The sequence below is a fragment of the Ctenopharyngodon idella genome, chromosome 4, assembly GCF_019924925.1.
Source record: "Ctenopharyngodon idella isolate HZGC_01 chromosome 4, HZGC01, whole genome shotgun sequence".
NCBI classification, from domain to species: Eukaryota; Metazoa; Chordata; class Actinopteri; order Cypriniformes; family Xenocyprididae; genus Ctenopharyngodon; species Ctenopharyngodon idella.
In genome coordinates, this window is record NC_067223.1 from 6,143,502 (window position 1) to 6,158,855 (window position 15,354).

At 37.2% G+C, this 15,354-nt stretch overlaps 1 long non-coding RNA gene across 12 annotated transcripts in view; it reads right to left on the reverse strand.

The window, feature by feature from the left end:
* The window catches only part of LOC127511490 (uncharacterized), a 226,293-nt gene that overhangs the window by 149,379 nt on the left and 61,560 nt on the right, over positions 1 to 15,354 (reverse strand). For 11 of the 12 annotated variants that reach the window (XR_007930031.1, XR_007930041.1, XR_007930030.1 and 8 more), the window contains one exon: positions 6,879 to 7,039. This is a non-coding gene — a long non-coding RNA (uncharacterized LOC127511490). The remainder of the gene's footprint in view (positions 1 to 6,878; positions 7,040 to 15,354) is intronic. The other variant, XR_007930036.1, reaches the window with a different exon arrangement.

Genomic DNA, 15,354 nt, shown 5'->3' on the forward strand with positions numbered 1-15,354 from the left:
TCAGGGCTGAAGAGGCTTTGATCTGCAGGCCCATAGGGAGGGCCATCCCTTCACAGGAGGAGTATATTACACAACTAGACCGCTGATAGAGCCAGAAGCTGTGATGATTGTTCGGGGGGAAAAGGCCTTATCTTTCCCATTAGCGTGAAAGTGGGCTGTAAAAGATGGGCATTCTGAAATAGGCAGAATGTGCGGGGGTCATTTCCATCTCTTGGAGAGCTGCAAGGACCCATTACTGTATTTCCGCATTAGACGGAGGCATTTCCAGATGCACATATCAACAAGATATCAATTAACATATAATTACAGTTAGATGATTAGAGTGCTGTGGAAAAGGAAGCCAAAACTAAAAGTGACATAGGAAGTGGAGGAGTACATCAAAAGTGACAGTACCACTTGAAAGCATAGTTGGTGCCATGTGTTGGAGTCTGTCCTCTCCATCAGGTCAAAGTGTGTCTGTGTCTGGCCTCTTATTCATGGCAGTATTAAAGTTGAGTAGATAAAGGGAATCTGAGGCTATCGGTTTGGATTATCCAGCTTTGAGAGGACTGGCTTTCTCAGTCTGCAGCCAAAAGAAAGCTGTTGTCTTCTTTGTTGTGCTGTGCTGACTTGACTTCAGAGCAGGCTGCTTTATAAGATAGAAATATTTCTTTGCTGAATGTTATCAAAAGGGATGAGTGTGAGACAGAGATAAGAGAGAGGAAGTTGACCCAAAATTAAACTATTGGCTAAGATAGCTCTGACCTGAAAAACTACATTTGCATTTCCAGAAGGAAATACAATTGCTTGAAAAGTAGCAAAGGAATAATGCAAAGTTTTAGGTATGTTTCAGGTATGTCGAAGCTGCATTTAATCTGTGAATGTGCACTAACATGAACTAATGAGCACAAGGCTAGAATCCAGTAACCGTAAAAGGGATGAATGCATCTGTCTCTGTAATTAGTCTTCTAACAGGGAATCCATCAATATATAAACTGACTCAAAAGTTTGGGGGTCAGTTCTGTTTACATTGATAATAAGAAGAAATGTTCCCTCTCAGTCAGTCATGTTTGTCGTTACATCAGAACTGAACTGATGGATTGGGATCTCTCCTGAGAGCCCAATCACCTTCGAGTGTAAACTAAACGAGCCAATGGACAACTGTGTGGTATAAGCGGGTATATAAGGAAGAACGCGTGAAATCGCACATTCAGCTTTTCTCTCTGGAGCCGAGCACTTGCACCAGCTTACTTCCCTAAAAGAGCAAGCACGGGTGTGACATTGCGTCTTTTTGAAGATGTCATTCCACCCATGTGTTTATGGACGCGGTCATTACCTGGCCCCCTCTGACAGTCATAGTAGCTGCCTCACGTGTCTGGGCATAAAGCACGCTAAAAGGTGGCTTTCATGGATGAGTCATGTACCCACTGCGGAAAGATGACCATCTCGGTGCTGCGGTCGAGACTCGATTACCTCAGACGAGGTGGAGTCCCCTCACCTGTACCCCGATCTAGTTCCTCTTTTGGTCATCAGAAAAGGGCTACTTCGGTGAATAGCCAGGGTGACCTGAGGATCACAGTGGGGACTTACCTGCCGAGCCAATATTGGTGGGCCCCCCACTCCTCTTGCAAGCTGTGGAGCTTCCGGATGAGTTTGCTGGTCCTTCCCATTGGGGACCAAGCGTTTCATTCGGGGATCCGGGAGAGGATCAGATGTCGATCGCTGCATCGGAGGGTGGGTTAGAGTACTCCAGGGATGAAGACCTGGCTGCGTTGCCCCCTTCGGGAAGAGCAGTGTTAGTCGAGTCTGACCCAGAGCTGATAGCCTTGCTTTCCTGGGCCACTGAGAAAGTCAGGCTTGAGTGCTCCACCGTGTCCTGAACGCTCAGGGCTGGATGATCGGTATCTTCCCAGTGCTTTTCTTCCCGGAGGTGCATGAAGAGATCATGGAAGGCACCTTTTTCTGCCCAAAACTGATCCCCCCAATGCCATTTCTGGCTGAACCTGGCAGATATGAGGGAGACCGAAAAAATACCATTTTCTCGACTCTACGATCTCCCAGGCAAGCCTCTTTGGCGATGCAGTCGAGAACTTCGCCCAGCAGTTCTTGGCCGCACAGAAGCAGACAAGGCAATAAAACACATCCTGCCCCAGTGGCCCACTGCTGCTTCCACCCTGCCACCGGCTGCAGTCCCCCGGCCTGCTCGTCACTGAGGGCACCCCCCAGCATGGCCTCAGCAGCAGCCTCCATCTAGGCCACAGCGTGGAGCCAGCCGCAGGAAAGAGGCACAGCCCATCTCATCCCCTGCCAAACCCGTCAAGTGTAAGAGCAAGCGGCGGCCCAGAGATGAAGGGAGCACCTCTTGAGAGATGGTGACCGCATTGCTCCTCCCCCCAGAGGAGACGTCCAATGCCAGGCCTAACACTCGTACAAGTACTGCCAGTGGTTGACCCATGTGCTAGGCGATCCCATATGTGTATTTTTCCAGGGTTTGGCTCCCCTGTTGGTGAGCCCATGTCTTTCCCTAAAGCAGACTCTGCTCTTCTGCTGTGCTTGGTATTGATTTCACCCTAACTCGGCTGAATCTACCACAGAGACCTTCCTTACGTAGCACTGTCTAATGGCCAGTCCATGTGTGTAACTTCCACTTGACACCTCCCTAACGATAAGATGTGGTCTCCATAGCGTTCATTTCCTTTCCTTTCCTCCTTTCCCAGTGTTATCCAGTCTTACTGTATGGGTCAGAGGGAACAGCAGTCATTGGCCTTCTCTGCGTATAGCACTGTCCCATCTTTCGTGCCAAAAGGTGCGCGGGGATCAGGTGGCTTACACGGAGTGCTGGAAGGGGCAGCAATAGTGGTGCTTTGGTAGGGATCCCAATCCCCACGTAACGTTGAATGTCACTGACTGAAAGGGAACGTCTCTGTTACGTAAAGGGAGAATGGAGACGCTACATATCTCAGGTGAGATCCCAATTCGTGAATTCAGTTCTGATGTAACGTCTCATACGTAACAGAGACGTGTCTTGAGCAGCAAATCAATATATATTCACTATTATAAAATTATTATATTACAGATCAGAGCAGGATAATAAAATTGCTGTGCAACAAATCAAAAAGAGAAAAGGGGTTGTAAGTCTGAAATTATCTTCAAAATAAAGTTTGAATATAGTCTCTGTGTTGAGTGATTTCAAGTCAAATTGACTGAAGAAAATGGATAAGAAGAATGTGGTGCATGTGGATAAGAAGAAAAAAGTAATTTATTTATAATTGAGCAATTTCTAAAATGGCTGAATAAACTAGTTTTAGTCTGGAAGTCTAGATGCTTTAAATTTTCATTACATTTCAATTTAGTATGCCTTTTATGCAGAAATACAATATCGCTTCCATATCAGCCAAATTTTTGGACTTCAGAAACACATTTTGATGTGCACAATGTACAAGGTACGAGACTCTGACAGATGAAACAGATGTATTTGCCATGAGATAAAACAGAATAAATGTATGTACAGTACAGACATGAGCAAGCGCACAATCTGGTGCTGCTCTTTTGCAAAACTGATTAGAAAATTAGATTTGTGAAGTGGAAACAACAAAGACTCATTCAAAAACCCAAATCTACTCGGCAGACTGATGTGGATCTATTGATCTTGTTTTCATTGTAGACTTTAACAAGCAAGGTGAACAAACAAAACAGAAGAGAGAAAAAAAATCAAACTGCAATTCAAATTGATCTCCAATAGTATCTATTTAACTAGCTAAATACAGCTACTATCCTCTATTCACACAAAAATATCCCAGGAGTGTCCTCGGAGTAGACCTTGAGTAATTGTAGCACAGTATCTTTAACCGAGACAAGTCTTTTTAAAGAACCTCTAACATCTCAAGAGGAGCATAAGGGACTTGGCTTGAAATCATGACAGCCCATCGGTTGTGCTGCAGCAGTGCTCATGCGGGTTTCTGGAATGATATGAATGTTTCTTTGTGCTTGTGAGACAGTTTGTACTGTACTTGGGAATAAGACTGTCACTAAATAGGTCCTATTCAGTATTTGGAGAGAGACCAAAGGTAAAATAAGAATTAGTCACTAATCGGCCACAAATCTGTTCTGCCAAAAGAGGAATCGACGACTAAAAACAAATCTTCTAAAAAAATTCACTGGGGTTCATTTAAGATGGTAAATCAGTGATCACAGCCATCACTGCTGAAAGACATTGCTGACACCTTTCCAATGATTAGAGCGATAACAAAACCTTGGTGTGCCCATGAGGCTGCTTTCCTCCTCCATGAGCTCTGCTAAAGATTTCTGTTTTAGTCATCTGGAACAGGCAATACTGCAGCTACTGAAATAATCTGATCCAGCATCTTGGCCTCATCTACAAACAACCAATCTTGAGCACTCACTTCATCTGAATGTAAATGTTCAAGGCGGAAGGAGATAAGCTGTGAGAGCTGGAATTATTCTCAAAGATGAACAAAGTGCTGTTTCTAATTGGTCGTGATTGTCCAAACACAGCGTACACAGCCAATTAGAGATGAGAATGAACTCTTTATACAATGTAAAAAGGGTCAAAAATGTATTTGTTTGCCTCACCATCCACAAGTATTTCTTATTAGAAATTAAATTAAATTAAATAAGAAAAAAAGAGTAATTTATATAATTAAGCAATTTCTAAAATGGCTATATAAACTAGTCTTGATGCCTAAAAATTTATGTTACATTTCAGTTCAGTATCTTTTTAGATGCGTATTGCTTTGCCTTTTATGCAGCAAAACATTGATTGCTTCCATATCAGACAAACTTTTGGACATCAGAAATGACCTAATATTTTTTTGTCACACCTGCCACAAATATTTCTTATCAGCCATGAACATTTACTTTAATTTAATTTAATTTAATTTAATTTAATTTAATTTAATTTAATTTAATTTAATTTAATTTAATTTAATTTAATTTAATTTAATTTAATTTAATTTAATTTAATTTAATTTAATTTAACCCAATTTAACTTATGCTGTGTTGACAACCCTGTAACACCTTTGGTGTTCCCAGTCAAAAATGACCGGCCTTTTAAAAATTGCTTGTAAATTGCTCATTACGCTATTTTATCACCAAATATTGGATTCAATCTTTTTTGAAACTTGCATTGTACCTTATAATGCATGGTATGGTCTCATGAATAATTGTAACCACAGTTATAATACATTATAATACTTATCTATTAATTGTTACACTTTTAGAAAGTATAATTCATTAAAACACAAGACAAACAACCAATTTCAGATGTTACAAGGAATGTGCAAATATTATAATGCATAGATATAATTATAATGTACATTATGAATACTTTTACAATGCATTATACAGAAAGGCTTTTAGAAAAGTAATTTTCCCCCTAATTTTTCTAATATTTGGTGAATGGCGAATGTTAATTTTTCCTGTATAAGAGTTCATTTCTACCTCGCTGTTAATTAACATTGTAAAAGTTTGCCTTAAAAACCTGCTTCTCCACAAGCAGCTATTAATAATCATTAGAAAAACCCTAATTAGGAAAAATGGATCTTAATCTAAGGGACGCAATGTAAACATGCACAACACAAGCAGGCAGAGACTCCCGTTGTAAGACATAAGCAGAGGGTGTGTCTGGGAGCTTGGCTAAAGATATATGGGATTCATTAGAGGCGTATTAAATAATGTGAGCTGGCATCCCATCAGAGATTTATACAGCACAGAGCTTCATGGTTTCAGAGTCGTGGCATGAAAATTTAAGAGCCCTGATGCTAATCATTCAGTCATACAGGGTGGAAGCGTATCACTATTTTGTTTTTTAAAATATCCATCCAATTAGTCTGATGTCATTTGTGATCTTCTCTCATTCACGCCACACTATGAGGGCTGGGACTGATTGTAGATCAGATCCCTTTAATTAAAATCACAGGAGAAATGCTACTGCTGACGACAGGAGACACAAATGAGCTTGGAGCGCAAAGAGAATTGCACATGAGCACCAATATTAAACATACATGTTAATTGCTTGGAAAGTCAATTTGGAAGGCATAACTCAAACGATTTCCCAGATCTATGCAAGAATCCCATGGTGTGCTTCTCTACAGAGAAACTCTGTTCCAAAGCCTAGTGAGCAACACACATAGGCAGCATTTTAAGGCATCATGGGCTGTCCAAAATGTAGGCCGATTTAATTATGCTGCCTCCTAAGATATCTTCTTTTTGCCAAATTATAAAACAGCATGAATCCTTTTTAAAGACAGCAATAGCAGAATTCATTCCAAAACATAAAAATAGTTTAATCTTATTAAAAATGGACCATTTGTGTGATATATTTAAGCATATTAGTGTCATAAAGGTGCCCCACTATGTATCTGACAGGCTGGTAGTTAGCTTAGCAAAATGCTAACATCAAAGTCTCCTACATGGAACGCTATTTGAGTTGTTGTCCCAGTAGGCAGCGAGGCAGCTCAGTCTCATCTCTCGAGAATAACTGCTTCTCTGTGTATGCAATCATTTTTTTTTTTGTACCCAATCTCTCTTCTTTTTTCTAACTCCATTCCTGTCACTATATGTTAGATATGGTTGGACTTTTGTATGTAAAAAAGAAATGTCTATCTATAATGAAAATCCGGAATCCTCTATAGCTAATCCATTTTTTCCTATCCATCGAAGAAAAAACAAACATTTCATTCAGAGTGGGACATAGAAAGAAAGTGAAAGAAAGCTGAAAACACAATAGATGCATTTTTAACTGAAAAAAAAAAAAATATATATATATATATATATAACCATTCCAAAACTATGCTTGGAGCACATTAAAGTGCCAATCATCTTTCAGAAGAGTGAGGTCGCATTTCTCCAGGCTCTGAGCTGAGATTAAACTCACTCACCTGTTCACTCAAGCCTGAAGCTCTCCATCCAACACATAGGGGCCGACACTCTAACCGTCATCCCAATTAAGGCTGCAGTCACTGGGGAGAACAGCAACCTTTCCTCCTGTCTCCATTTCTGGTTCTTCCCGCACATGGTCTAAAGCTCTGTCACAAATAACCTGAGGTCAGACACAAACAATTCACAACAGGGATTCAGACTTGAATCAAAGTCCACAGACAGCGCCATTCATTACCTCCAAGACTGTGCCAAAGGATCTCATAAAGGGATTGTTTTGGGGTTTAGTTTGGACACAGAGAAGGTAGATGATGGAAAGGAGGTAACATCAGGGTTCAGACTAGACTGGGCGTGCTTAGGAATGTATGACTGTATGCTTAGACTGAACTAATAAAGTAGTTTGCCCAAAAATGAAAACTCGGCATCTTGTCTTTTTTTTTTTTTTTTTTTTTTTTTTTTTTTTTTTGTGGATTGCAAAGATATGTAGTCTAGATGTTTATTTTTTGCTTGTTTGTTTGTTTGTTTTTGTCATATTTGGAGATAAATATGTGTGTGTATATATATATATATATATATATATATATATATATATACACACACACAGTCAAACCAGAATTTAAACCACAAACCACATTTAAGCAAAACATGGTCAGGTCAAAGAGTCTGAATAATTTTTGGTCTCAAATTTATATATATCTCAAATATATATATACGATCATTCAAAACTTTGGGGTTGTTAAGATTATTTAAAGTCTCTTATGCTCACTAAGGCTGCATTTATTTGATCAAAAATACAGTAAATTGTAATTATTAATAATGTAAATTATTATTATAATCACAACAGAAAATTTTAAAATTATATTCTAAAATGTAATTTATTCCTGTGATGCAAAACTGAATTTTCAGCATCATTACTCCAGTCTTCAATGTCACATGATCCTTCAGAAATCATTCTAATATGCTGATTTGATGCTTAAGAAATATATCTTATTTTTATCAATGTTGAAATAAGTTGTGCTGCTTAATATTTTTGTGGAGACAGGATCCTTCGATGAATAGAACGTTTAAAACAACAGCATTTATTTCAAATAGAAATATTTTATGACATTATAAATGTCTTTACATTTACTTTTGAATGAATTTTAATGCATCCTTGTCAAATAAAAATATTTATTTATAAAAGAAAATCGTATCCCAAACTTTTGAATGGTATATAATATTAAACATTATAATAAAATGTATAATATATAATTATAAAATAATACTAAAAGTAAAAATATAGTAATTCATCCACATTTACTCCAGAGAGAAGTAGAAAGTCTGTTTTATCTTGATACAGATGTCATATATCTTGACTGCTGTCAGAAACAACCTAAACAAAAACTCTTCTGTCATATTCAAACTCTCGCTCTCTCTGATGTTCTTTCCATCTAAAGGGTCAGACAGTGTTCCGTGTCAATCAATCACAGTCAACTTGCCGCCACCCACCTCTGGACAATTACAATATTTATGAGTGCCTGTTTCATTGTGCTCTCTCCCCTTTTCAATCTCATTCCTGCTCTCCCTCTTCATCTCTTCGCATTCTTTTTCTCATTTTTTTCCCTTTTCACAGGGTTTATTTTAATGAAAAGCACAGAACACAATCATTCAGGCATTTGCCGGTGTAATTCCTACAGCACAATGATTTGAATGACTATAAGCAGACGGAAGAAAAGTGCTGACAGCTAAGAGAATAAATACATTTCTAAAATACAGGGCCAAAAGCTTTCCCCCATCACCCCTGTTCCATATCCTCACAATAAATCACCTTAATTGACTGAAAAATAAAATGTTCATTGCATTGACCTTTAAGAGGGAGGGGACTAAAGATGGTTTAAGAAACCTGAGTGGTAACTGAAGCAGTGATGTTTCCATCTTTCATCTAATCAAATGGCTCTGTTGATGCCTCTCTGAGAGATCTGACGTCCCCTGCACACACACAGACGCTTGCATCTCCATTTCTACATTATGACATGAGCAGCACACCACCCACAGCCACACAAACTACAGCCAGAAGTCAATTATTAGGTTTTATAGCACGTCTTGGCGGAATGACTTATTCATGGAGTCCTTGTCAGATGAAAATTATACACCCTTTCAATCACCTTCCCTCAAGGGTGTTCTGATAGTGGCAACACAAAAGGAAACTTTTTCACATACAGACAGGAGCAAAAATGATGTTTTGGAATGGCATAGTTTCTGTGACCGTTTTTACTGGATGCAATAAATGAATTAAACATGGAATCTTCAAGACATTGTCGTGAATGCATTATTGAACTAAATTAAATGTTAATATGTGAATGCAGAATGAAATATAATCAGATTCGTAAGTACTGTATGTAGATCAGCACACCATATGGAAAGAGAATAAAAGAAGACTCTCGGGCCCCTTTAAAGACCCCATGTGAATAATACAGTATGCAAAAAACAGTGAGTCAAATGAGTCATATGTCCAAATATGCATTATTCATAAAGCAGTAGGCAACCATACCCAAATCTGCTCAATTCGTACCATGAAAGTGTTTCAAAAACACACCAAATTTCTTTGTGATATATGTGTAATAAAGTGAAAAATAATTACACTATTTAGGTTTTGCAAGTGTTCCGATACTGATCCTAATGGAAAGTGTTCAAGTTGCATACTGTTGCTATGGTTACCTCCTCAGGCAAAAGTGATTTCTGTTCTACTTGGTCTATTTAATGTCTATTTAGTTTGAAAATGCAGTTGAAATGTTCCTTTTAAATATGTTGAATTAAAAGAGTTTAATATAGTTTGTAGTTGCTTTGAAATTCTTTTGAAGGGAAAAATCTTTGATTAGGCGCTGCAGACCTTTCAATCCCCCAATAATAGTTGTCACTCTTCAGCAAGAGAGTCAGAGTGGGTTTGAGCTCGGCTCTGAGTTAAGAGTGCTGCAGACTCATGGGACGTGCACACATTTCACGGGTTACAACTCCAGCCGTTCCAGACGCTGTGTCCGGATCGATTCACAAGCTCTCTCTCGTTCTCTTTTCTCCTCTTTGTTCCCTCCATCCGCGTTCTTCCCTCTGTCCTGTGAGATTTCACACCAGTGTCTGTAGTGATGCATTTGATTGGAGCACACACCTCTTCTGCTCCTCGAGACAGCTATGGGACCTTGTGTGTGTTACAGACAAAGACATGTAAAGAAGTGACTGTACATCATCTAGTTCTAATCCTGCGGAAGATTGCATGAAGTTCAATATCACAGTGTCCCTTTACATGGGTCATCATATTCATAGCTTAATGGGTGAATCTGGGTCATATTTCACCACAAATGTAATTTATAAATATATTTTTACTGATTTAAAATAAGAGAAAATGTATGGAAGCTTGTTTCTGCCACTAAATAAAAAGGTAATTGCAACTTATCACGCAATTCTGACTTTATAACACGCAGTTCTGACTTTGTAACTCGCAATTCTGACTTTATATTGCGTGATTCTCACTTTATAAGGCAATTCTGACTTTATAACTCGCAATTCTGACTTTATAACTTGCAATTCTCACTTTATATCACACAATTCTGACTTTATCACGCAATTCTGACTTTATCATGCAATTCTTACTTTATATCACGCAATTCTTACATTATAGCTCGCAATTCTGACTATATCACGCAATTCTGACTTTATATCTCACAATTCTGACTTTATCATGCAATTCTTATTTTATATCACGCAATTCTGACTTTATATCATGCAATTCTGACTTTATAACTTGCAATTCTGACTTTATATCATGAAATTCTGACTTTATCACGCAATTCTTACTTTATATCACGCAATTCTGACTTTATATCACGCAATTCTGATTTTATAACTCGCAATTCTGACTTTATATCTCACAATTCTGACTTTATATCACGCAATTCTGACTTTATCATGCAATTCTGACTTCATCACGCAATTCTTACGTTATAGCTCGCAATTCTGACTATATCTCGCAATTCTGACTTTATATCACGCAATTCTGACTTTATATCTCACAATTCTGACTTTATCACGCAATTCTTACTTTATATCACGCAATTCTGACTTTATAACTCGCAATTCTGACTTTATATCACGCAATTCTGACTTTATATCTCACAATTCTGACTTTATCACGCAATTCTTACTTTATATCACGCAATTCTGACTTTATAACTCGCAATTCGGACTTTATATCACGCAATTCTGACTTTATATCACGCAATTCTGACTTTATAACTCTCAATTCTGACTTTATATCTCACAATTCTGACTTTATATCACGCAATTCTGACTTTATCATGCAATTCTGACTTCATCACGCAATTCTTACGTTATAGCTCGCAATTCTGACTATATCTCGCAATTCTGACTTTATATCACGCAATTCTGACTTTATATCTCACAATTCTGACTTTATCACGCAATTCTTACTTTATATCACGCAATTCTGACTTTATAACTCGCAATTCTGACTTTATATCACGCAATTCTGACTTTATATCTCACAATTCTGACTTTATCACGCAATTCTTACTTTATATCACGCAATTCTGACTTTATAACTCGCAATTCGGACTTTATATCACGCAATTCTGACTTTATATCACGCAATTCGGACTTTATATCACGCAATTCGGACTTTATATCACGCAATTCTGACTTTATAACTCTCAATTCTGACTTTATATCTCACAATTCTGACTTTATCACGCAATTCTTACTTTACATCACGCAATTCTGACTTTATATCACGCAATTCTGACTTTATAACTGTCAATTCTGACTTTATAACTCGCAATTCTGACTTTATATCATGCAATTCTGACTTTATAACTCACAATTCTGACTTTATATCACACAATTCTGACTTTACCACGCAATTCTGACTTTATCACGCAATTCTGACTTTATAACTCACAATTCTGACTTTATAACTCGCAATTCGGACTTTATATCATGCAATTCTGACTTTATATCTCACAATTCTGACTTTATCACGCAATTCTTACTTTATATCACGCAATTCTGACTTTATCACGCAATTCTTACTTTATATCACGCAATTCTGACTTTATAACTCGCAATTCGGACTTTATATCACGCAATTCTGACTTTATATCACGCAATTCTGACTTTATAACTCTCAATTCTGACTTTATATCTCACAATTCTGACTTTATCACGCAATTCTTACATTACATCACGCAATTCTGACTTTATATCACGCAATTCTGACTTTATAACTGTCAATTCTGACTTTATAACTCGCAATTCTGACTTTATATCATGCAATTCTGACTTTATAACTCACAATTCTGACTTTATATCACACAATTCTGACTTTATCACGCAATTCTGACTTTATAACTCGCAATTCGGACTTTATATCATGCAATTCTGACTTTATATCTCACAATTCTGACTTTATCACGCAATTCTTACTTTATATCACGCAATTCTTACGTTATAGCTCGCAATTCTGACTATATCTCGCAATTCTGACTTTATATCACGCAATTCTGACTTTATATCTCGCAATTCTGACTTTATCACGCAATTCTTACTTTACATCACGCAATTCTTACTTTACATCACGCAATTCTGACTTTATATCACGCAATTCTGACTTTATAACTCGCAATTCGGACTTTATATCATGCAATTCTGACTTTATAACTCGCAATTCTGACTTTATATCACACAATTCTGACTTTATATCACACAATTCTGACTTTATATCTCACAATTCTGACTTTATCACGCAATTTTGACTTTATCACGCAATTCTTACTTTATATCACGCAATTCTTACGTTATAGCTCGCAATTCTGACTATATCTCACAATTCTGACTTTATATCACGCAATTCTGACTTTATATCTCACAATTCTGACTTTATCACGCAATTCTGACTTTATCACGCAATTCTGACTTTATAACTCGCAATTCGGACTTTATATCACGCAATTCTGACTTTATATCACGCAATTCTGACTTTACATCACGCAATTCTGACTTTATATCACGCAATTCTGACTTTATATCACGCAATTCTGACTTCATAACTCGCAATTCGGACTTATATCACGCAATTCTGACTTTATATCATGCAATTCTGACTTTATAACTCACAATTCTGACTTTATATCACACAATTCTGACTTTATATCACACAATTCTGACTTTATATCTCACAATTCTGACTTTATCACGCAATTCTGACTTCATATCACGCAATTCTGACTTTATAACTCGCAATTCTGACTTTATATCATGCAATTCTGACTTTATAACTCGCAATTCTGACTTTATATCATGCAATTCTGACTTTATAACTCGCAATTCTGACTTTATAACTCGCAATTCTGACTTTATATCATGCAATTCTGAGAAAAAAGTCAGAATTGGGAGATAAAAAGTCGTAATTACCTTACGGAAACAAGCTTCCATAAAAATGTCTATGGTTCATATTTACTGAAGAAGTTAACATATTTAAAAATGGCTTATGCTCTGAAATATAATTAAAAGTGAAAAGCTATAAATCCCTTTGTGGAGATTTGTTGTGTCATAGCTTTACATGAGATTTACAACGAGTGTTTGGGCCAAGTGTGAGGAACCTTAATGGGCTATCTTAATGCATTGGTTTAGATGAGAGAGAGAGAGAGAGACAGCGAGCGAGAGAGAGAGAGAGAAAGAGCTGTTTTGACAGGCCTCTTCCACGTTGAGTAGTGTGGAGGCTGAGAGAACTGACAGAAAGACACAGAGATAATACAGAAAGAGAGAGAGGGAGAAAGAGTCTTTTTAATCTGGATTTGCATTAACAAACAACACTTTCTGGCAAAAAAAGAAAGATTACAGCCTCTTTCTCTCACATTACGAGTTCAAGAAAAAAATGGCATTATCCTCTAACAAACATATGTACTTTTGTAATGCTGTTTGTTTATGTGTGTGCTTGTGTGTGAAGAGTGTAATCTATAGACAAGTCTACATAGATCCTTCTAAGATCCTCCTTCCAAGAATTAGATACTAAAACAAGAGGAAAGGCTTTAATGACTCCGATTCCTAAATCTATCCTAAATTCTTTAAATTAAAAATCAGTGGAACAAACTGTACTGTATGTTGCAGAATTAGCACTTAAAAGACAGCAGTTGTTACTTTTTATGAGGACGTACATTAAAAAACACAAAAACCCAGAGTGATCAAATTTGTCATTTGCAATGGAATTAATAATTTTGTTAATTTCCTCGAATACACAGCTTTGTATAGCTTTGTTGTCTGATATTGCTTTAAATCAATGTTGTAATGTTGTGATTCATCATCTGGTTTGACTCATTGGTTAGAACTCTTTATTATAGACTTTTTTAAAATGCCTTTAAGGGAATTGAATAGGAAAAATTCATCCGGCATTGGTGGGCGGTCACTGTTGCGCTGTATTGTCCTGAGAAAAGAAACTGGTCATTGATTCAGACAAAAAGCTATGAACGCTTTCACTTCAAAAACATGGTGAATTACAGCAATCCCTCTGGACACACAGGAATAGCTTTTAGTAATTAGCGCTGAACCCATCCAGGCCTTTGAGGAACCCATGGTTCTCCCACTTGTCAGTCATTTTCTGAACAAATATAGTATGCGTATGAAACATAAACCGACCAAAAAAAAAAAAAACCATTCAGGGAATTTGAGAGGGAAAATTCCCTCAGCACAAGCATGAATGAGGGATATCCTCTTACACACAGCCACTCACTCTCAGACTGAATAGTGGCTATGATTCCTTGGTATCAACACAATGATTTTTAACAACCAGCATTCAAGGGTCAGAGGTCATTAAACTGTTTCAGCACTGCAGCATAAGTGGACTGCCACTTTATAACAGGACTCTCACACACACAGTATGCGTAGCTGTATTGCTGACAGCAGGAATGGGTCAGTAATTGCATACCTGCCTCTATATCACGTACTGAAGCCTAAAATCCAGTAAGGTTAAACCTTATCTGTTTTTTTTTTGTTTTGTTTTTTTCTGTGAGAAAGAAATAGGCAGAAAGAAAGGAAAATAAAAAAAAAAACTTACAGCCTTCTCTTGGGAGCCTCTACCATGTAAAAGTATCAGTGAAATGCAGAGATGCGGTGGTGCTGATGACAAAGAGGATCATAAATACTTGTCATATTGCCTGCCAACACTACAAATATTTAACATTTTATATAAAAAGCTGTGCTCTCCACACAAAGGTTGTTCTAAAACGTATACGGAAACGCTATACATGTATACTGCCTGTATTCTATACTACATGTATACTTAAAAAAATAAATAAATAAATAATATAACTGGCCAATTAGTAAGGCAGCATCAGATATCCTTCACATGGAAGAGTAATAATTTGCATGATTATAAATATACTTTCATTTCATTTATAAAGTACAATATTTAAAAAAAAAAAAAAAAAAAAAAAA